At 36.5% G+C, this 23,690-nt stretch overlaps 1 protein-coding gene across 9 annotated transcripts in view; it reads right to left on the bottom strand.

Annotated features, from left to right (window-relative positions):
- Positions 1 to 23,108, bottom strand: part of CCDC91 (coiled-coil domain containing 91) — a 423,551-nt gene extending 400,443 nt beyond the window's left edge. For 2 of the 9 annotated variants that reach the window (XM_079139393.1, XM_079139396.1), the window contains exon 1: positions 22,749 to 22,972. The gene's annotated coding sequence lies outside the window, so the exon portion shown is untranslated. Of the gene's footprint in view, positions 1 to 22,748 lie in introns of all 9 variants that reach the window. The other 7 variants (XM_079139392.1, XM_079139390.1, XM_079139391.1 and 4 more) reach the window with 7 other exon arrangements.
- Positions 23,109 to 23,690: the final 582 nt, after the last annotated feature.

Raw genomic sequence — 23,690 nt, 5'->3', positions numbered from 1 at the left:
AAATAAATAAATAAATAAATAAATAAATAAAATGAACCAAATGACCGGGAATACTAATCATATCTCAATAATAACCCTGAATATTAATGGCCTGAACTCATCAATCAAAAGACATAGACTGGCAGATTGGATCAAAAAGAAAGATCCAACAATATGTTCCCTGCAAGAGACTCACCTCGTAGAAAGAGATACACATAGACTAAAGGTGAAAGGATGGGGGAAAACATATCATGCACATGGACTCAGCAAAAAAGCTGGGGTATCCATCCTCATTACAGATAAGGTGGACTTCAAGTCAAAACTAGTCAAAAGGGATAAAGAAGGACATTACATACTGCTTAAGGGAACCATTAATCAGCAAGACATAACAATCATAAACATCCATGCCCCAAACAGTGGCTCATCCATGTATGTCAAACAAATCCTTCTCAATTTCAGAAACCAAATAGACCATAACACAATAATACTAGGTAATTTTAACACGCCTCTCTCACCACTGGACAGATCTTCCAAACAAAAATTGAACAAAGAAACCATAGATCTCAATAACACAATCAATAATTTAGACTTAACGGACATTTATAGAATATACCATCCAACCAAGAGCAAATACACTTTCTTCTCAGCAGCACATGGATCCTTCTCTAAAATAGACCATATATTATGCCACAAAGCTAATGTTAGCAAATACAAGAAGATAGAGACACTACCTTGTATTCTATCAGATCATAATGGTTTGAAGTTAGAAATAAATGAAAGAGTAAAAAACAGAAGCTACTCCAACACCTGGAGATTAAACAATATGCTATTACATGATGAATGGATAACAGAAGATATTAGGAAGGAAATTTAAAAATTCCTAGAGGTAAATGAGAACAAAGAAACATCATATCAAAATCTTTGGGACACTATGAAAGCAGTACTTAGAGGAAAATTTATTTCATGGAGCGCATTCAATAAAAGAAGTAAAAATCAACAAATAACCTAACACTTCAGCTCAAAGCCCTAGAAAAAGAAGAACAGACCAACACCAAAAGTAGTAGAAGACAGGAAATAGTTAAACTCAGAGCTGAAATCAACAAAATTGAAACAAAAGAAACTATACAAAAAATTGACAAAATAAATAGTTGGTTCTTTGAAAAAATAAACAAAATTGATAAACCCTTAGCCACTCTAACAAAGAGAAGACGAGAGAAAACCCAAATCACCAAAATTCGGAATGAACAAGGAAATATCACAACAGACACAATTGAAATACAAAACATAATTAGAAGCTATTTTGAAAATCTATATTCTAACCAAATAGAAAATTTCGAAGACATCAACAGATTTCTAGAGACATATGAATTGCCTAAATTGAACGAGGAGGACATACAAAATTTAAATAGATCAATTTCAAGTAATGAAGTAGAAGAGGTCATCAAAAGCCTACCAACAAAGAAAAGTCCAGGACCAGACGGGTTCTCAGCCGAGTTCTACAAAATCTTTAAAGAAGAGCTCATTCCAATACTTCTCAAAGTATTCCATGAAATAGAAGAGGAGGGTACCCTCCCAAACTCATTCTATGAAACCAATATTACCCTGATACCCAAGCCAGACAGAGATAAATCGAGGAAAGAAAATTTCAGACCAATATCATTAATGAACATTGACGCAAAAATTCTCAATAAAATTTTAGCAAATCGCATACAAAAATATATTAAAAAGATAGTGCACCACGATCAAGTGGGTTTTATCCCAGGGATGCAAGGTTGGTTCAACATCCGGAAATCAATAAATGTAATTCACCATATCAATAGACTTAAAGTCAAGAACCACATGATTATTTCAATAGATGCAGAAAAAGCATTTGATAAAATACAACACCCCTTCATGCTCAAAACACTAGAAAAAATAGGGATAGTGGGAACATTCCTTAACATTGTAAAGGCCATCTATGCTAAGCCCATGGCTAATATCATTCTAAACGGTGAAAAACTGAAAGCATTCCCCCTAAAAACTGGAACAAGACAGGGATGCCCTCTTTCACCACTCCTATTCAATATCGTTCTTGAGACTCTAGCCAGAGCAATTAGACAGACCAAGGAAATTAAAGGGATACGAATAGGAAAAGAAGAACTCAAACTATCCCTATTTGCGGATGATATGATTATATACTTAGAGGAACCAGGAAATTCCACCAGAAAACTGTTAGAACTCATAAGTGAATTCAGTAAAGTGGCAGGTTACAAGATCAATGCTCATAAATCCAATGCATTTTTATACATAAGTGAGGAATCCTCAGAAAGAGAAATTATGAAAACCACCCCATTCACCATAGCATCGAAAAAAATAAAATACTTGGGAATCAATCTCACAAAAGAGGTAAAAGACCTCTACAATGAGAACTACAGAACACTAAAGAAAGAAATCGAAGAAAACCTTAGAAGATGGAAAGATCTCCCATGTTCTTGGATAGGCCGAATTAATATTGTCAAAATGGCCATACTACCAAAAGTGCTATACAGATTCAATGCAATCCAAATTAAAATCCCAAGGACGTACCTTACAGAAATAGAGCAAGCAATCATGAAATTCATCTGGAAGAATAAGAAACCCAGAATAGCTAAAGCAATCCTTCGCAGGAAAAATGAAGCAGGGGGTATCGCAATACCCGAACTTCAACTTTATTACAAAGCAATAGTAACAAAGACGGCATGGTACTGGTACCAAAATAGACAGGTAGATCAATGGTACAGAATAGAGGACACGGACACAAACCCAAATAAATACAACTTTCTAATACTAGACAAAGGCGCCAAAAATATGCAATGGAGAAAAGATAGCCTCTTCAACAAATGGTGCTGGGAGAATTGGAAATCCATATGCAACAGAATGAAACTAAACCCATATCTCTCACCCTGCACAAAACTCAACTCAAAATGGATTAAGGACCTTGGAATCAGACCAGAGACTCTGCAGATTATAGAAGAAAAAGTAGGTCCCGATCTTCAACATGTCGGCCTAGGACCAGACTTCCTCAACAGGACTCCCATAGCACAAGAAATAAAAGCAAGAATCAATAACTGGGATAGATTCAAACTAAAAAGCTTTCTCTCAGCAAAGGAAACTATCAGTAATGTGAAGAAAGAGCCTACAGAGTGGGAGAATATCTTTGCCAATCATACTTCAGATAGAGCACTAATCTCCAGAATCTATAAAGAACTCAAAAAACTCTACACCAAGAATACAAATAATCCAATCGACAAATGGGCTAAGGAAATGAACAGACACTTCACAGAAGAAGATGTACAAGCAATCAATAAACATATGAAAAAATGTTCAACATCTCTAGTAGTAAGAGAAATGCAAATCAAAACCACCCTAAGATTCCATCTCACCCCAATTAGAATGGCGATTATCAAAAATACAAGCAACAGGCGTTGGCGAGGATGTGGGGAGAAAGGTACACTCATACATTGCTGGTGGGGCTGCAAATTAGTGCAGCCACTCTGGAAAGCAGTGTGGAGATTCCTTCGAAAACTTGGAATGGACTCTCCATTTGACCCAGCTATCCCACTCCTTGGCCTATACCCAAAGGATCTAAAATCAGCATACTACAGAGATATAGCCACATCAATGTTCATAGCTGCTCAATTCACAATAGCCAGACTATGGAACCAACCTAGATGCCCTTCAATTGACGAGTGGATAAAGAAACTGTGGTATATATACACAATGGAATATTACTCAGCCATAAAGAATGACAAAATTATGGCATTTGCAGGCAAATGGATGAAATTGGAGAATATCATGCTAAGTGAGATAAGCCAATCTCAAAAAGACAAGGGACGAATGATATCGCTAATAAGTGGAGGATGACACATAATGGGGGGAGGGAAGGGTTAGTGTTAGGGTTAGAGTTAGGGTTAGGGAGGGGGGCAAGTATGGAGGAAGAAAGTACTGTATAGAGGGTAAAGAGGGATGGGAGGGGTGGGGGGAAGGGGAAAAAATAACAGAATGAATCAAACAACATTATTGTATGTGGATTTATGATTACACAAATGGTATGCCTTTGCGCCATGTACAAACAGAGAGGCAACATGTATCCCATTTGTTTACAATAAAATAAAAAATAATAATAATAATAATCACAATAAAAAAAAAAACATATGGTAAGAATAGAGTCCAGAAATGGCCACTTACATATGCCATAAAACTCCCAAGATGATATGAAAACAGGATATTTTTTAATAATTGGACACTATACGCATAATAATAAACTTTGACACTAACATTCTATCAGTTTAAAAAAAGAAGTTAAAACTAAAACATGAAACTACAAAACCTTTAGTAGAACACAGTAAAGAAAAATCTTTGAGACCATTGGTTAGGCCAAGACTTCTGAGAACACAAAAAGCACAAACCAAATTGACTCTTAGCAAGACTAAAGATTGTCTGGCTACTACTCACACTATACTAATAACTCCTTCCTAAAGGTTCACCATCCACTGCACCAAGTAAAGGAAACAGACTTTAAAATACTGTGTGTCTAGGAAAATAATGTGGAGCTTCTTTAAAATACCAAACATACAAATACCATCTCCTAGAAAATAGCATAATCACAGTAAAACACAAAACAAAACTAGCATACAATCCAGCAATTCCACTTTGGAGTACATACCAAAAGAACTAAAAGCAGACATTTAAACAGATGTTTCTACACCCATGTTCATGAAAGCACTATTTGCAATAGTTCATATGGTGGAAAACAACTGAACTATCTATAAATGAATAAGCAAACTATGGGATACACATACAAATCAAATATGATTCAGTCTTAAAAGGAATGAAATTCTGATACATGCTAGGATATAAATGAACCCTAAATCATTATGCTAAATGAAATAAGCTGGACACAAAAAAGCATGATTGTAGGATTTTACTTATATAAGGTATGGAAATAAATTGTTATAGTTGCCCTTCTAGAGAACAGACAAAGTTCATTAATTCACCATACATAAGTATCCAAAAAGATGGCACATCTTTCTTGGTCAGAATAACTGAGTTCTGTGATAAGTCTGAAGTACATGTACCTTTGTAATTATTGAAATGTTCAAATATCTGAATTACAGGAGAAATGAAGATATGCTCTGCTTAGAAAATGACGCTACGTATTTCTATGACCCAGAACCAAGAAAAGCTTGCTATACAATGCAACATCACAGACACAGGGGAAGAGTTCTGGTGAGAATTGAGGAGAACCAAAAAAAGCTCAGAAACTAGTTGCATGATTCCAGACCTCAGCATTGTTACACAATCACAATGGAAATGGAAAGAATGTGTGGTAATTAACCAACTTTAAATGCTAAAAGTATCCAACAATTCTTTAAAAAAAAAAAAAAAACTTTTTAAAAAGGAAATCCTATAGTCTTTATGATTACTCCCTCTTTAAAAAACAAAACAAAGTAACACTAAGTACTGAGTTCAGTTATTCATGGGTTTCCCCTATTTTATTTACGCAGTAACTTGTTCAGCATAGGATTCCCTTTGGGTATATTAGTGAAATTTTTTCCCAGTAGATCTAATTAACTTCTCAGCCCTCAACAGGGAGAACAGGGGCATAATGACTATTCTCCATAATCTAAAATGGTATTGTGATATAAATAAATAAATAAATAAATTTATCGCAGAACAATAGAAATAACAATCCTGAGTTTTACCAAATATGTTTAAATCAAAGCAGACATTTGTCACTTACTAGAAATTATTGTTAAAACTCAATAAACTTGACAATATAGATATCATTGCTTGAATGTGTCCATAGCTAATTATGGTATCTTAGCCTAAATTTCTAAGAAATTTACTGCAAACTGTCTTTGCACTAGGTCTCAGTATCTTAAGTGTTTTACTATTTTCCATCCACCTTCCATATAGCATAGATATTTATTTATTATGTTGCCTTTGGGCACTAAAGAATCAAGGCAAATTGTTAGTAAACTACAAGGTCGCCTTCTTGCTAGATTCTGTGGTAAGATAACGTTATTGGCTCTATATTTGACCTTCTTTCTTGCCAACCACAGCCTATTGTGGCTGCTATTCTGGGAAAAGAAAGTTAACTTTTTTTTTGGTAAGTGTCTTAGGGTTCTTTAGAGAAAAAGTAACAATAGGGTGTGTGTGTGTGTGTGTGTGTGTGTGTGTGTATAAACAGACTGATAGATAATAAGGGCTCACACAATTCTGGAAGCTGAATAGTCTCAAGATCTGCAGACAGGAAGCTAGAGACCCAAGGGCATTGATAGGACAGGTCTAAGAACCAGGAAGCTGATAATATGAGTTCCAGTCAAAGTCTGAGAACCAGAAGAGTCAATAGTCCAAGTTTCAGTACAAGTGTAGGAGAAGACTGCTGTCCCAACCCAATCAGTCAGGAAGAATAAGTTTCCTGACATACCTTTCTTACTCTATTCAGATCTTCAATTGAGGATAAAGCACTCACATTAGGGAGGGTGATCTGCTTTATTCAGTCTATGGATTCAAATGTTAAAATTCAAAAACAACCTCACAGACCCATCCAAAATAATGTTTGCTCAAATGTTTGGGGACGCTATGGCCCAGTCAACTTGACAAACAAAAGTAATCATCTCAAGTTCACTCCTTATCAGCCCGGCACCCACATGAATCTTCTTAATCCATACTTAATCTCCAAATAAATAACAAAGTCATAATCCCATTTAACATGATACAAATATCCTACATACAAATGAAAATACATTTTTCCCAGAAGAGGTGAAGTCCTTGACTAATGTTTATTCCTCTCTTTGATATAACTTAAATACTATGATGCAAAACTTACTATTTAAATTCTATAATATAAAGTCAAAATTGTAATATAAAGCTGCTCCCCCGCCCTTTACCTTAATTTCCCCACCTCCCAGCTACTCATCAGTCTGTGAATATCCTAGCTAGTTATTGGTTCACCAGTCAGCTTGCAAGTATCCTTCTCCGTTATTGGTCCCATTAGCCCAGCAGAATTCAACTGCTTAAGACTAGCTCCCTGCCATCTTTTGCTCTTTCTCCTACTCACTTTCTTTCTCTCTCCTCCTCACTTTTCACACTCTCTTGCACACGCCCTTTCTCTTTTCCTCTCATTTTCTCTCTTACCTGCAGGGAGACACTCTGCTTAATAAACCCTCTTATGTCAATTCCCCTGTCTGGCATGGTTTCCTGGGTTCTTACAAAAATATTTTATGTTAATAAGGAATAAAAGAGGGAACGAAACAAAGGTATCTGCTTTATATTACATACAAGTGCACACACACACATATTCATAAGAAAACAAGAAAAAAAAATACACATGAAAACTATAGTCCTTATTTCAAATCTGGTCACTTGGTCATAGCTGGTATTTATGACTACCTTCTTCCACTACTTTTTCTATATTCCCTTTGCCTTTAACAAGCACTTTAGCTAGTTATGATTGTTTACCTAATGGGGTAAACCTAACCTTATTTCTGGAGCGTCAGGCCCATAATAGTCCTGCATGGGTTGGGTTTTTGTAGATTTCCACTGACCTTAATCACAGGGCATGGTAATATTAAGACATTCTAAGGGTCTCTTATATTCCATACATACACTTCTTTGCCTCCACTGAAGAATAGCAGTCTACTTTCTCCCTGATCGTCAGGATCAATCATCCAAGCAAGCACACAATGCTCTTCTTTCCCTATATATTCAGAGGTATGAACAAGTCAAAGTTGCCAGGGGAAGTCTTAACTTCCAGTTAAACGGAATCATTGTTGTGCCTCCTGGTAGAAGCTTTCCTCTAGGGCAGCAGGGCATAAGATCATGGGAATAGGAATAAAAAGTTTGCTAGTGGGTCACTAGAAGTAATACTGAATAGCAAAACTCCCATTTCTACTCCTTGATTCCTAGACCCATGAATCTTCACCATGGGAGAACAATTACATATACTGGATGCTTTTTAAGGGTATATGCAGCCTTCTGGGGAACCTTGGCCCAGTTTTTCAAGGTACTGCCACCAAGCTGGTACTGTAACTGAGTATTCAAAAGGCCATTCTACCATTCCATCAAGCCAACTACTTCTGGATAGGAGGGAATGTGGTAAGACTAGTGAATTCCATAATTCCATAAGTTCAGCATACTGCCACATTCTCTTAGCTGAAAAGTGACTTTCTTAATCAAAAGCAATGCTGTGGAGAATACCCTGATGGTGGATAAGGCATTCTGTAAATCTATGGACAGAATTCCATGTAGGAAGGAAAATTCACATCCAAAATAAGTGTGTATTCCAGTAAGAACAAAAGGCTGCCATTTCCATAATGGAATTGGTCCAAGATCTGCAGCCAGGTAGCTAGCTGATAATCTGGGGAATGGTGCCATATCAAGGACTCATCCTTGGTGGCTGCTGTTGGCAGAATGGGCACTCAACAGTGGCCATACTCAGGTCAGCCTTCATAAGTCCATATTGCTAAGACATGTGTAATTTGCATCCTTTCAACAGGACCAGTTGATTCATGAGCCCATTTGGTCATGAGTGGCCAGAGAAAGAGGATGGCTAGGATCCACAGAATAAATCAATCTACTGGATCATTAAAATACTCTGCTGACATCACCATTTGTTGTACAATAAGATGGAACACAAATATCTTCAAGAACTTTTTGCCTATTCAGAGAGGTCTATCTATATATCCCTTACCCAAGTTTCTTCACCATTTATTTTCCAGCCATATTCCTTCTAAGTTCCTAACCATCCAGCCAAACCATTGACCACAACTCATATCAATATATAATCATACACCTGGCCATTTTGCCTTCTACACACTGAGAGGATTTTCCTTTATCACTATCCAGAGATTCCCAAAAAGGAGCTGCAGATGTCTACTTTTGAATGATACCTACATATCAAGTAGGCCATCTATAAATCAGGTTTGAGTTTTCTTTTCATCTGTCAATTGATATTATGAAGCTCCCCATGAGGTCACAGGGCAAATTGGGAAAAAAGACAGTATAGCAGAGTAGGGACCACAGGCATTAACCTCACCTCTTCATGGAAATTTTGGGCTTCCAGGGCCTGCTTGGGCCGAATCCAAAACATAACCCTTTCATATGGTGATGGAGTGCTGCTGATGAAGGGTTACTTCTGTAATCCCTGTGGCTCAGGAGGCTGAGGAAGGAAGATCATGAGTTCAAAGGCAGACTCAGCAACTTCTTGAGGTGCTAAGTAACTCAGTGAGACCCTGTCTCTAAATAAAATACAAAACAGGGCTATGGATATGGCTCAGTGGTCGAGTGCCCCTGAGTTCAATACCCGGCACCAAAAAAAAAAAGCAACCCTGAAATATGCTGCTTGGTATATATTGATTATTTTAAATTAAAGTTCCCACGTGAAAGATAGTCTCCCTATACCAAAAGGAAAATAGCATTCCTATTATCAAAGATGGGAAGATGCAGCCATGGGAAATCCATATGAGCAATCTTAGTAAACTCATTTTCCTAATAATTTCTATATCAATTAACTACCTAGTCCAAGATCCTTTACCTCAGCACATTTTACAACTGACTATCTTATTCAATTCAGTACATAAATGATTAATTCCAACCACTCCTTTTGAGACTTTCTTATGAAGGTTCCCATTTCATATAAAACTTAATTTGTTTTCTTTTCTATTGTTAATCTGTCTTAAAGTCAATTTAACTCTCATGCCTAGTCCAAAACAAAACAAAAAAAAATCCTAGAAGGATATAGGTTTTGCATCCCCAATACTGTGCACACCCAAATTTTTGGGTTAAGTCAAATGTACAGTTTTCAGGTCACATGGTAACTGGGTGGCCCACAGTTAAGAGGCAGTATCATCTATTGAGGCTCTATAGCAGGTCAAGAGCTGTTTCTCAAAAGTGAAGTATTTATGGAGGATAGCAAGGCTTTGTTCCATAATTTCAAGGGACCACAGCTGTGATTCACCGATAGGACCAGTCAAAGGCTCCAAACAGTATCCCTATCTGTCACTGAGACATCATACACCACTGGAGCTACTGGATCATATGGCCCAAGTGGCAGAAGAGATTGTATAGCAGCCTAGACCCACTGCAGGACATTTTCTTATTCTGGGCTCCATTCAAAACTTGCAACTTTTGAGGAGTTACCTGGTAAATGGGTCAGTGTAACAGACCCAAATGAGAAATACATTGCTTCAAAAATCCAAAGAGGCCCACTAGATATGATGCCTGTTTTGGGTGTAGGAGAGGTCAACTGTACAACTTTCTTATCTTTCGTCTTGGTATAAATGTCTCAACATTTCCCATACCAGCAGACTCCTAGAAATTTCACTGAGATAAAGACCCCAGAGTTTTAGTTGAATTTATTTCCAATTCTCTGTTACACAGATGTCTTACCAACAAGTCTAGAGTAATTATACTTCTCCCTCACTAGGTCCATTCAGCATAATATCATCTATGTAATGGACCAATGTGACAGCTTATACAAGAAAAAGGTAATCAAGATTTCTGAGAACTAAACTATGACACAAGACTGGAGAACTGTTATACCCCTGACGTAGGACAGTGAATGTGTACTGCTGACTTTGCCAGGTAGAACTAAACTGCATCTGGTAGGCCTTAAAGACACAAATGTGGAAAAGATCCAGATCAAAAACTGCGAATCAAGTCAAGGAATAAGATAACTTTCTTAAGTAACGAAAACACATCTGGTACAATAGCTACAATGGGAGTAACCAGTTAGGATCACGATAAGCCACTGTCATTTTCCAAGATCCATTTGTTTTCTGCACAGGCCAAATGGGAAGAGTTAAACATGGATGTGGCAGAAATCACCATCCCCGTATCTTTCAAATCAATGATGGCACTAATCTCTGAATTCCCTCCGGAAATGTGCTACTGCTTTTGATTCTACTTTCCTAGGTAGACATGGTTTTAAAGGTTTCTATTAGGTCTTTACCACCAGAACAGCTCTTATTCCATTGGTCAGGGAACCAACACAGGGACTCTGCCAGCTATTATACTTAAGCACTCCAAAATTGGAGAAATAACCCAAGAATTCATTTAAGAACCAACAAGTCCCAGTGAAAATAATTTAAATTAAAACTCCATTTCAGTCAACACTCACAATCCCCTATTCTGACTGGTGGATCACAGTGACATTTTGAGTTTCACAGAATTAATTTCAGTTCAGAACCAGCCCCCAAGAGGTCTGATTATTTCTTTTTCCCCAATGCATAGTTACCCTGGTAAAAGAACAATAGGTCCCTTGGAAAGAATGAAAAAGAGGCTGAGTATAAATTTTTTGCAGTGTACTAAGGATATTCTGTGATTGCTCTTCTCAAAAGACCAGGCCTTATAGTAGGAACTGCAGTCACTGAACTGGAAAACTTATGCAGTTGTAGTGGTGGGATTCTGGTATAGCAGGGAGCAAGTGGCAGCACTGAACTTTTCAGTGCCAAGTGAGTGTGGTTACCCTAAGCGTCAGTAGAGTAACAGTCAAAGAAACAATCAGAGGAGTCTGATATTTGCCAGTGGTTATCTGATCATGGTGTTTCTAGAAGTGAAATAGGAAGACTGCTATATTTTATTTGATCTGTATAAGCAGAAAACTTCTAGTTCAAGTGAACAAAAGTTGAATCAAAACAATAAAAGCAGTACATCTTGGTCAGTTTCCAAGATGTGAGACAGTTTGCAGACATAGAACTTCTTGAATAAAGGGGAGGCTGGATACTCTTTGAGAAGTCTTTTCTAGCCCTCCACGCTGCAAAAGTAAACACAGAATCTCTGCTTAGTGGTCCAATATCAGTAAATTGAGCCTGATCCAACTTTATGTTCCTTCCACCATTATCCTACACCCTTACTATCAATACAAACATGTTCCCCAGATATAAAATTTAAAAACTCACGTGGTTCTCACAGTGTTGCACGTTTCCTCATAGGTCACACTTCACACCTTATCTCTAGAGCCTTACTACAACTTAAGCCTAGTTTAGGTCTAGAAGAAATGAGGGATGAATACACCCACAGTGAAACTCCACATCATATACAACCACAAGAATGGGATTTTAATTTGAAAAAGATGTACTCCACGTTTGTATAAATATGTCAAAATATACTCTACTGTCATGTATAACTAAAAAGAACAAATAAAAATTAAAAAAAAAAAAAAAAAGATAAGGGATGGCAGGGGGAATCCTGAGGAGATTCAGCATTGTCTTGCTCCAAGCAATGCAGAATTAATACCTTCAAAAGTGGGGTGGATATTCCCACAGGGGAGGGGGTAATTCTCTTCAAGTGGCAAAGACTCATCACAATTTAGGAGTTTAATATCCCCAACTCTATCAGGATACCTGCGCCAATTCTCAGGATCCTGTTTCTTAACAATCAGTGTCCTTACTATAATGTATTTGCTTTAATTACTTTCATATCTCAAGATGTCTAGATAGTCAACAAATCAATTAAAAAAAACTGGTATTCTAGTTGTCTTTCTTTTAGTAGCAAACTCTTTAACCAGAAACCTAATTTTGCTGAATAATATATTCAGGCACAATCCACAGCAAGTGTTTAATAAATGTTTCTTTACTTTGCCCTTTCAGCATAATCATTCTAGCAATTCAATTAACTTTTTAGCCATAATTCACAGGCCCAACTGTAATTTTTCTCTACATAAGTTGACCCAATTATATAAAGACAAAATGGCATGATGGTTTATAATGTTCTATGTTTGAGGTAACTGTACTATCAATAAAAATATTTCACATTATCTCTTATCAGATCTTTTTCACTCATTCAACTAACAAATTTTCCTTACATTTACAAATTTCTAACTAAGTCATCTTCCTAAAGATAGGCATATACTATAGTTTTTATCCACAGCACTAAGCAGACGCCTACTACCGCTAAATGACTTTAATACACATGGGAAATTTTTATATATCCAAATTAGAATAATCCTGAAATGATCTCTTATATGAGGCTGTAATACACATGAGTGATGACGAGTAATAGTAGAAAATAACTAGGGTAAAGTGACATTCAGAAGAATTTGGACCATTAAAATAGTGTACACGACATCAGCAAAAATGTTCTCCATAAAATAAGCAATAGTGGCAAAATTCGTCAAAGTCAACTTTTTCAGAACTTGAAATCAATCAAAGACTTGCAACACTCTAGGGAGCATGTAAAGAAAAATGGTTGAATCTGAGTAAGAATAGGAAGATTTGTGACATTTTAACCTGTCCTATTCTCACCTCCCTCAGGGGCTCCCTCAGTTCCCCAGCACCATGATAGCCTTGAAAACCAACAGGCTCAAAATTATGATTCAATTCAGCAGCCTGGCAGCTACCAAAGAAGCAAAATGGGGTTGGAACTCCTCCGAAGCCCCATTCCCAGAAATTTTCATTTTTGTCCTTTACAGCAGTTCCTTGGAAAATGCCACTCCTATGCTTGTCTTTATTTGATCTGACTCAGAGCATGCCCAGTGCCAGTAATCTCTTCCCCAGATGGCATTTGTCAAAAACAAACAGGATCAATTGTTTAACATCAACATCTGCCTGATATGGTTGTAACAGTTGGAGCAAACAAGCTAACCAAACAAAAAGCTCAGGAATGAAATATTCATGGAGTGATTTTGAAAAGATCCAATATTTTCCTGAAAATCTAAAAAGCTGTGTAATGTATAGTGCTGTATGACTGCTCATGAATGTCTGTGTGTGCTCAAGAAAGACAGGAGATTGTCCTGAGCTTTCACCCTTGCCTAATCTTTAAGTCCTTCACAAATAGGAAATGAAGGCTAAGGCAGAGTTGTAAACTGTCTACCTGAGTATTACAGGCATGCTCCATCATGCACAGAGATCCTTGACAAAGCCTGGGAGACTCACTGGCTCCAGGCATTTAAAGAAATAATCATCTGATCATTAGGTGTCCTGTAAGCTAACCAGACAGAGACCTCAGTGGTCACATACATAAGGAGTTCAGGAAAGTTACTATGCAAACAAACAGCAACAAAAGCAATAACAGCCAACAACGCACCCTGGGAAGGAGACAGAATCCATTTTTATAAATGAATAGTTTTTGATAAAAAATTTTAAGACATGCAAGAAAGAAGTAATTATGGTACATACAGAGAGGGAAAAGAACTGTTAATAGAAATTATCACTAAGGCAGCACAGACACTGGAGTTGTTAAATGATGAAATCAAAATTGGCTACTTTAAATATGGTCAAAAATATAATCTCAAAGAGCTAAAGGAAACCATATCTCAATAAAGGGAGGGGAAGAATGATAGCAATATCTCACCAAACATTATTAACAAAAAAAAAAATAGTAATTATATAAAAAGAAAGTAGAAATTATGGAGTTGAAAGTATAATAAGTTAACTGAAAATTTCACTAGAAGGGCTGATAGCACATTTGAGCTGGCAGGAGAAATAATCCATGAATTTGAAGATAGATCAATTGATATTATCCTGTCTGAAAAACTGAAAGAAAAAAGAAGTGACAAAAATGAACAAAAGCATCAAGAGAACTGTGGGAAACCATCAGGCAAATCAACATGAGCATAATGAGAGTATCAGAAAAGGAGGAAAGAAAGGGATAGAAGAATATTTAATAATAATGCTAGAAAATAATAAAAATGCCAGAAAAGAATAATGCCAGAAAACTGCAAATTTGATGAAAAATACTAATCTATACACCCAAGGATAATCTCTGAGTTCCACAATTTTGACAAATTACAGCCAAAACTTTTGAAAGACAAAGTGAATCTTGAAAGCCACAAGAGAAAAGCAACTCATCACAAACAAGGAATACGATTTTACATCTGATTTCTCATAAGAAAATGGGCAGTTGGATGCCACATACAAAGTCTGGTGGGGGGAGGGGGACCATCAACTAAGAACTCTAAATTCAGCAATACCAATTTTGAATATGAAGAAATTAATACTTTCCCAGCAAAACAAAAACAGAGAATTTATCTCTAGTAGATCTTTTCTAGAATAAATACTAGTGAGAATCCTTTAGGCTGAAATAAAAGGACAACAGTGGGTACTTGAATCCACATAAAAAAATTAAGAGTACTGGTAAAAGTAACTAACTGCATAAGTAAATATAAAAGACAATATAAATATATTTATTTGTGACTCTTTTTCTCCTGATTTAAAAGGCAACTGCATAAAGCAAAAGTTATAAATCTGCACTGATAAAACATAATATAAAAAGATATGTTTGTTATAACAGCAAAAAAGGGGAACAAATTTTTAATAAACTTAAGTTAGTAGTAATCCAAAGTATACTGTTATAAATTAAAAAGTTATCTGTCATTCCCACAGCAAAAACTAAGAAAATAACTTCAAAACATGTAATAAAATAAACAAATTAAAATGGTACAGCAGAATATATCTATTTACTACAAAAGAAGTCTGAGAAGGCAGTAACAGAGGAATTAAAGAACAACAGCAACACTAACAAAAACCCACTCACATTGAAGACATACAAAAAGCAAACAGTAAGATGGCAGGTCTTGTCTTATTAATAATAACTGTAAATAAAATTAACATTCCACTCAAAAAGCAAAAATTGGTAATATAGATAAAAAGAGAAGTTAATAAGATAAACCTTTTTTTGTATAACAGACAATAGATAAGACTATCTCATGGAAACTATTACCAATATTAAACATTCAGCAGAATAGAATAGAAGTATTCATTTCAACTTGTCTTCTGATTCAGGGTAGCCACTTTATCCTATTCAGCCTTTGTAGGCTTAATTTGGTTTTCATGACCAATTTGGGCAAATTGAACAAAATGTATACTCTCATTTTAAGTAATCTTTATTAAATTCATAATTAAAATGATACCTAATCTCACCTTTAATCACTACCTTTTACTGATACCTAACCATGCATAATATTCATATAAATCCCCATTTATCAGTGAAGCAAACTCATGATGCATATCAATTTTGCATAATATGCATCACTGTCTTTACTACAACTGCAGTTCTAAATTCTCATAAAGTAAAGCAACTTTTTGAAGTGACCGTGTAAAGTTGATCTTTTATCACAGGGGTGGACACAACACAAAAGGCAATTTGGCTGGTCTTTGTATTATCTAGGCCTATTTCTAGAAGGAGATGGCAAAAGGAGAAGAAAGTCAACCTCCTCTGAATACAACGAAAAAATGACTTCACACTTCACAAAATAAGAGTTTTACTCATAGAGTTACTCTGTGTTGTAATGCAGCACATATATACCAAAATGTGCATATACTTTTAAGGAAAACAGCAGACTTGCTAGAATTTTATAAGATGGTACATTTTAAAGTAGCTAATATTATCTCTAATCTTCATGTATTAAACCTGTTTGAATTAAAAATTCTTTACATTCCAAATTTTTTTAAAAAGTGTCATATTCTCTGCTGGCAACAGAAGCATGTTTCTAATTCTTTAAGTGGGATTCTATTATACATGGCCAACAGAAATCTTTGTATTTAGGATCTGACAGTAGAAGGAAGATGGTATAGGTCAAGAAATGTCTAAATTAATTTAAAAATAAAGACAGTCATAAAAGAACATAAATGTGGGTAAACATTTCAGAAGTACTGATCCCTTGTTTATTAATTTTTAGTGAGTCCCTTCTAATCATTAAAATAATAGAGTCAAAATAAGCATACAAGGCTAAGAATGGAAGATGTGAGTTCAAGCCCAACCTGGGCAACATAGGGATTTTTTAATTAAAAAAAATTTTTGAATAAAAAAAAAAAAACAGGCATGGTGGTGCACACCTATAATCCTAGAAGCTCAGGAGGCTGAGGCAGGAGGATCACAAATTCAAAGCCAGTCTTAGTAACTTAGTAAAGTCTTCCACAACTTAGTGAAACCCCGTCTCAAAATAATGAGGATGTGCCCCAGAGGTTTAGCACCCCTGGATTCAATCCCAGTACCAAAAAATTAAAAATTAAAAAAAAATAATAAAAAGCACACTAAATACAAAATGCCCAGAACAACTTAATACTGTTAGTGTAGGCTGTAACTAAAAGTATCTAAATCTATATTCAGGAAGACGTGTGATCAAATTACACTTCTACCACTTCTTACACAAACATGTAAGTTTGCTCTCTTGTCGGAGACTCAGTTTCCTCACCTACAAAATGAGAAAAATTCCACTATCAAAATATGGTGACGGGAATTCAATAAAACAACATACATAAAGGATTTTACATGATGCTAGGTAAAAATATTTCCATGAGTCTTATCAAAATAAAAACACAAGTAGAATATTATATAGACTATATCGTAATTTCTATTTAGATCAGTGACAACAAAATAATAGTATGACCAGAAAAATTACTTCATAATTCAAGATCAGAAAAATTACTTCATAATTCAATATTCGAAAGCTGTAAATTAAATGGTTTAAATTAGACAATCTCAAAGGAAACCTGAGTTTCTGAATTTAAGGATTCTACCTTAATGTGATATCCCAAAAGCTAATGATACTGAATCCAAAATTTGTTTCATAAACAGCCAAGGTAATAAACTTTGGGAATACCAAATAAAACAGAGAAAATCAATACATAATGAAAACTTGGAAAAAAAATGTGATACATTTCAAGGGACAATCACAATTTTAGGAATCAATAAAAAGAAAATTATGGAGTTAAGTACAAAGAATTAATGTTAATTTCAAAGGAGAAAATTTACAATTTTACCAACAATAATAAAATAATTAAATGATGATATATCTACAATAGCTCATAACCATTACAAATCAAGTTCAGAAAAAAAACAATTCATAATGTAATAAGTATTCACAAAGCAATGCTGAGTGAAAAGAGCAAAATATAAAACAACATGCACAATTTTTACAAATATATATGCTTGCAAAAGAAAAAAGGCTGAAGGAAAAGTCACCAAAATACAAGCAGTTAGTTGTCTCAGAATAATGAAAATAGGGTTAACTTTCCACCTTAATCTATTATTAGTTCTACAATCAAATAAAGATACAACATTCATATAAGACTAATTTTTTTAGGGCTGGGGTTGTAGCTTAATGGTAGAGTGCTTGCCTAGCCTGTGTGAGGCACTGGGTTCAATTCTCAGCACCACGTATATACAAATAAAATAAAGGTCCATCAACAACTAAAAAAAAAAAAAAAAAAATTTAATATTAATTTTTTAAAATTCTAAAACTAGGAGTTAAAAAAACAACTTCCTCAATCTGATTAAAATGGCATCTACAAAAACCCTACAGTTAACTACTCAATAGTAAAATGCCTTTTCTACTAAAAAAGGAACTAGGTAAAAACGTTTGCTCTGACTTGTCTTATTCTACATAACCAGAGGTACTAGCCAGTGCAATGAGATAAGAAAATAAAATACAAACATATAGGAAAATATGAAATAAAACTGTCTCTATTGTTAGACAGCTTGATTGTCTAGAAAACCCTAATGAGTCTACTGTAAGGAAATAGAGAAGAAAAGCACCTCAACAGTACACAGGTTTATTAGGTACAAACCTGTTAAGGGGGACCCATGGAGGCTGAGACCCAATATGGTTCTTCTGCTTACAGCCTGAAATAGAAATAGGGGGTGAAGGAAGGGGTTATTTTTGTGGTTAGGCTGTTTCTAGGGGATTGTCAGGGAAAGGTCCTGTGATATCACCTTCATAAGGAGATGGGTGTTTTCAGGATCAGTCCCAGATAACAATTTCCTTTCTTATGATGATGGAGTGTTTCTAGGTTCTTTGCATGATGACAGAGTATTAGGTCAGGCTGAATCAGAGTGACCTTGAGGTGACTCTTCTAAGATGGAAGATATGTTTCAAAATGGCAATACCTATGTCAAGTTCTACCTAATTTCTACAAAAGCTACTAGCACTAATAAGTGAGTTTAATAAGACTGTAATATTCAAAAGCAATATAAAAAGTGATTTATTTAAACTTGAAATTGATATTTTTAATAAAGTTACAATTACAACAGCACCAAAAAACATAAAACACTTAAATATAACAAAGATGTACAATTTTTATACTTGAAAGCTTAAAAACAATGAAAGAAATCAAAGAGTAAATAAGTGGAGAAAGGTATTTATTATTGGATTAAAAAACAATCCTGAGATGTCAGTTTACCCTAAAGTGATCTATAACATTAATGTAACCCTAATCAAATCTCACAATGCTTTTTTATAGAACTAGATAGGCTGATTCAAAAAATTACATGGAAAGAAAAGGATCTACACCATTTAAAATAAATTTAAAAAAAAACAAAGTTGGAAGATTCAGACTTCCTAGTTTCAAGATAAATTATATAAAACTACAGTGATAAAGACAGTGGTTTTGGACAAAGGAGGGAGACATATAGTGATATAATAAAACAGTCAAGAAATAGAACCAGACATGTAAAGTCAGTTTATTTTTGATGAAGGTGCCCAAAAATTTTAATGAAAGAAAAGAACAGTCTTTCTAGCAAATGCTGATGCAAGATTTGGGCATCCATACAAAATGGTAAGGAGGAAACAAACCTTGACCTACACCTCACATTATATAAAAAAATTAACTCACAATGAATTCTAGGCCTAAATGTATGTAAAATCTAAAACTCTAAATGCTCTAGAAGAAAACAGGGAAGAAATCTTTGCAACTTTGGGTTAGGCAAAATTTCTTTGGACACAGAAATACAAAACATAAAGGAAATTGGACTTCATTGAAATTGAAAACTTTTTGCTCCTTAAAATACACTGTTAAGAAAATGAAAAGACCAAGTGCTGTGAGTCCAAAGAATATTTGTGAACATATATATGATAAAATATTTATGTCCAAACTATAAAAAACTCTTGTAACTTGGTAATAAAAAAAAACCACTCAGTTAAAAAAAATGGACAAAAGACTTCAATGAGATACTTCACCAAAGAAGAAAGATGGAAAACAAAAGCATATGAAAATTATGTACAATATATTAGTCACCAAAAATAAAACTTCAATGAGTAATCACAAAATTTGTTTATTAGAACAGTTAAAAATAAAATGACAAATGTTGACCAGGATGTGGAGCAACTAAAACCATCAAGCATCACTGGTGATAATGCAAGATGAAACTGCTACCTTATAATAAAACAGTCTGGTAATTTCTTATGAAGTTAAACATGCACTTGCCACCTAGCACAAGAATTCCATTTCCAGATAATTAACCAAAATAAACCAAAACCCTTATCTACCCAAAGACTTGTACATGAATGTACCAAGAACTACAAGTGAATGTTTATAACAACTTCATTCCTAATTGCCCCAAACTGGAAACAACCTAAATGTCCTCAACTGGTGAATAAACTTACTGTGGCATATTCAAAGAATGAAATACTACTCAGCAACAATTTAAAACAACAAAAAAGAACACAGCAATGATACATGCATCGACCTGGAGGAATTATAAACACATTAAGTGAAAGAAATCAGAAACCTAAGGCTGCATACTGTATGATACCATTTATATGACATTCCAGAAAAAGGAAAACTACAGGGCAGAATAAATCAGTGTTGGGCAGCGGGGGGTTAGAATGATGCAAATGTTCTTTGTCCAAATTGTGGTGATGGTTTTAAGATAATACATGTGTCAGAGTATATACAATCATGGATACTAAAAATTACTTTTTATTTGTTGTAAGGTATACTTCAATAGGCCTAAATTTTAAAAGTAACCTTTGAAAAAATGTGCACCAAATTAAATTTGTTAAATCCAGTTTACCGTGTCCAAGAGTAAGGTAAGAAGGAGCATTAGAAAAACTGTTCCTTAAACTTAAAATATCCTTAAAACATTACAAATTTAAAAATTTTATTAGTAGTATGTATGAACAGATATACATTGATACAAAGAGTTAAAGAGTCATCTTTTTAAAATTGTCACTGCTTATTCAGAAAATTTTAAAAAAAAAGATCAGCTTTCAAGAAAGAATACAAGGAACAGGTTAATAAAGGGCACTGTGACTGTGAGCTAGTGTTTGGAAACAATTTACCTAAACATTCCTCCTTTCTTTTACTAAATGGAAACATCTCATCCAACTCAATTCTTTCCCAGTGGAAGAAAGATACTGTCTTCAAATGGCTTTCTTTATTCATAACAATTCTGTGTACTTTACAAATCTTATAAGAGCTAGGGAGTGTGTAAAATGCCTCAATAGGCAAAACTCCTGTTTGCTCCTTTAAGGTCCAACAAGCTAACTGTTAACCATATTCTCCTTTTTAACTGCCACCAAGATGATGATGATGATGATGATGATAAAATGATGTTCCTTTGTGATTTTCTATGCAGTTTTTTTGTCTCATTAAATATTAAGATCATTAAAATAAAAAGTCTCAGAGGTTTTGAACCAATCATTCCAATATGCAGATATATTTTCCATTTAATAAATGTTAAAGAGGTAAGTTGTAACTTTCATCACTTTGTTTTCTTTATGTTTATTCCATTTGGCTTATACTGTTGCTGGGAAACCACTTTGCAATAAGATTTCCCAGCCCACAGAACCACGTCCCAGCCAGTCTAGAGGTTACCAAACTTTGTAACCAGGGCAATTTTCTACCACACAATATACTGGTCAGACCACACTACGAAGGTGCACAATGCTTGGCATTCCCGTTGCTCCATACATCTAACAGGTACAGTGCAGCCAAGCCCCTTTAACAAATTGTATCAGAGCTGATCACAAATGCAGAGGTTCTCCAAATGACGGAGAACACTGTCAGTTCCTGTCACCCGTTTTTGCCTTAAATTGTAAGGTGATATATTAACACATCTAATGATAAGACGAAATATCAGCCCACCCCAATCACTCCATCACACAACATGCAAACTGCTTCCAAAAGCCATCAACCAACTCCTGCCAGGATAAATAGCTGAAGAGGAAGATGGCATCAGTATCTGCACAGTTGAGAGGAGGAGGGAAGGAAAGAGTGGGAACTCAAAAGGGGCCGCTGAGTCACCTACAGCTGTGGCCAAGACTTTACCCTCCAGGAAATCAGGCTCGGCCCCAACTCTCAACAGGGAAGCAAGTCAGAGTAGCTGCGGCCACATCATCCTACCAAAAAACACTCAGCGCTGCTTTTAATAGAGTTCCCACTCCTTAAAGTAAAGCAAAAAATAGGTTTCACGTCCAAAGCTTTCCTCCGCAGTAGGTGACAAGCGCAGATGGAGGAAACATTTTTATTATGTGGCCTGGGGGTCGCGCTTTGGGGGATGGAGGATATCTCACCACTTGGCAAAGTTACTGGGCTCCAGCCTTAACCCCGAAGTGCCACTTTTACAGCAACATGTGGCCCAAGTCACTTTAAGGAAATGTGACTGGCTGACACAACAGAGCTTTGATCCCGCTGGGCTTGGAAAAGTAAATGAGAAAAGCTAAACCTGGCGTGGGCAGTGACGCCTAGGTAAGGATCAAAGAATCCGCTCGGTGGGCGCTTCGGTGACACAATAATCACGTGTACTTGTGCGTAGACTTTCTCAACTCTGCAACGTGCAGGTGCCGATGCCTGCCGGCGAGCGCAGAAACCGGTCGGCACTCCCAGTCCCGGCAGCCAGGTTTCGATCCTGCCCGAGGCGGGTTACGCCTCCTGACTCCGGGTCCGGGCGACCGCGGGGAGCAAGGCCGCAGAGGGCGGGCGGCGGAAGCTCGGCCGCGCTCGCAGCCCCAGTGGAGCGCTCCCCGCTGGCCTCGCGCCGCCCCGGCCCCAAGACCCAGGCCCGGAAAGCGAGCGTCCATTTACCTGCTCCCCGCTCTCGCTCGCTGCCGCCGCCGCCGAGCCGCCGCCAGGTGAGCCACCCCCAGGACAAAAACCCGCAAATGCACACCCGGACACGACCCCAGACCCCAGGGGGAAACTGCAGCCCCAGGAACCCAAGTTAGGGCAGCCCACGCACCACCCGCTTTCAAACACCTCTGCCCCCGGAAGTTGATTTCCACCAAGGCCCGCCCAAGCCTGCGCGCGTCACTCAAGGCACACGCGCAAGTCACGTGGCCCCAGACTGAGTCCTGAGCTGGAGCCCCATCCTAGGAACCCAGTCCATCCCTGGCTTGAGAGATCCTCAGAGGACTGTCCTCTAAAGGCACTGCCCAGACCCATCTCCTGTTAATCCCAGCTTCTCAGTCCTCTTGAGGACAAGCCCTGTTTGTAAGCCTAAATGCCATAGAAAATAAAACCATCTACCAAATCAGTGTCTCTCCCATTTGGGAGTCTAGGATTGGCCTAGAGAAGATTCCTTTCCTCCACCCCTTTGCTTCACCACTCCAAGCTGAGCTCAACTGAGCAAAGTGCCCGACATTTATGTAGTAAATGCTCAAGAAACACTGAGTTCTCCTTCCCCTCACCTTTACATGTCTGGACTCTCAAGCACCAGGATGCACCTAAACTAAGAACCTCTCCAGATCACTACTAATGTGAAAGAATTCTGCACTAAAAGAACTTTTAATCTTGTACTCAACTCTAGATAACGGCAAGTCATACATGCCATCTCCGTCACATTGACAGTCATTCCTTTCTTGAAACCTGACAAATAGATTCTGAAGAAAAAGGAAAAAGAATGGCAAAGTTGACAGATTTTTATTCAAGGAAGAATGGATGTGTAATCTTGCCTGTTTCAGACTGTGAATAGCTGTAACAAAGAGGCAGCACACTTGTTAAAGCCTTTCACTTTTGCTATAGGAAGGA

Source organism: Sciurus vulgaris (genome assembly GCF_902686455.1).
Source record: "Sciurus vulgaris genome assembly, chromosome: 5".
NCBI classification, from domain to species: Eukaryota; Metazoa; Chordata; class Mammalia; order Rodentia; family Sciuridae; genus Sciurus; species Sciurus vulgaris.
This window is presented reverse-complemented; position numbering and strand designations above follow the sequence as displayed.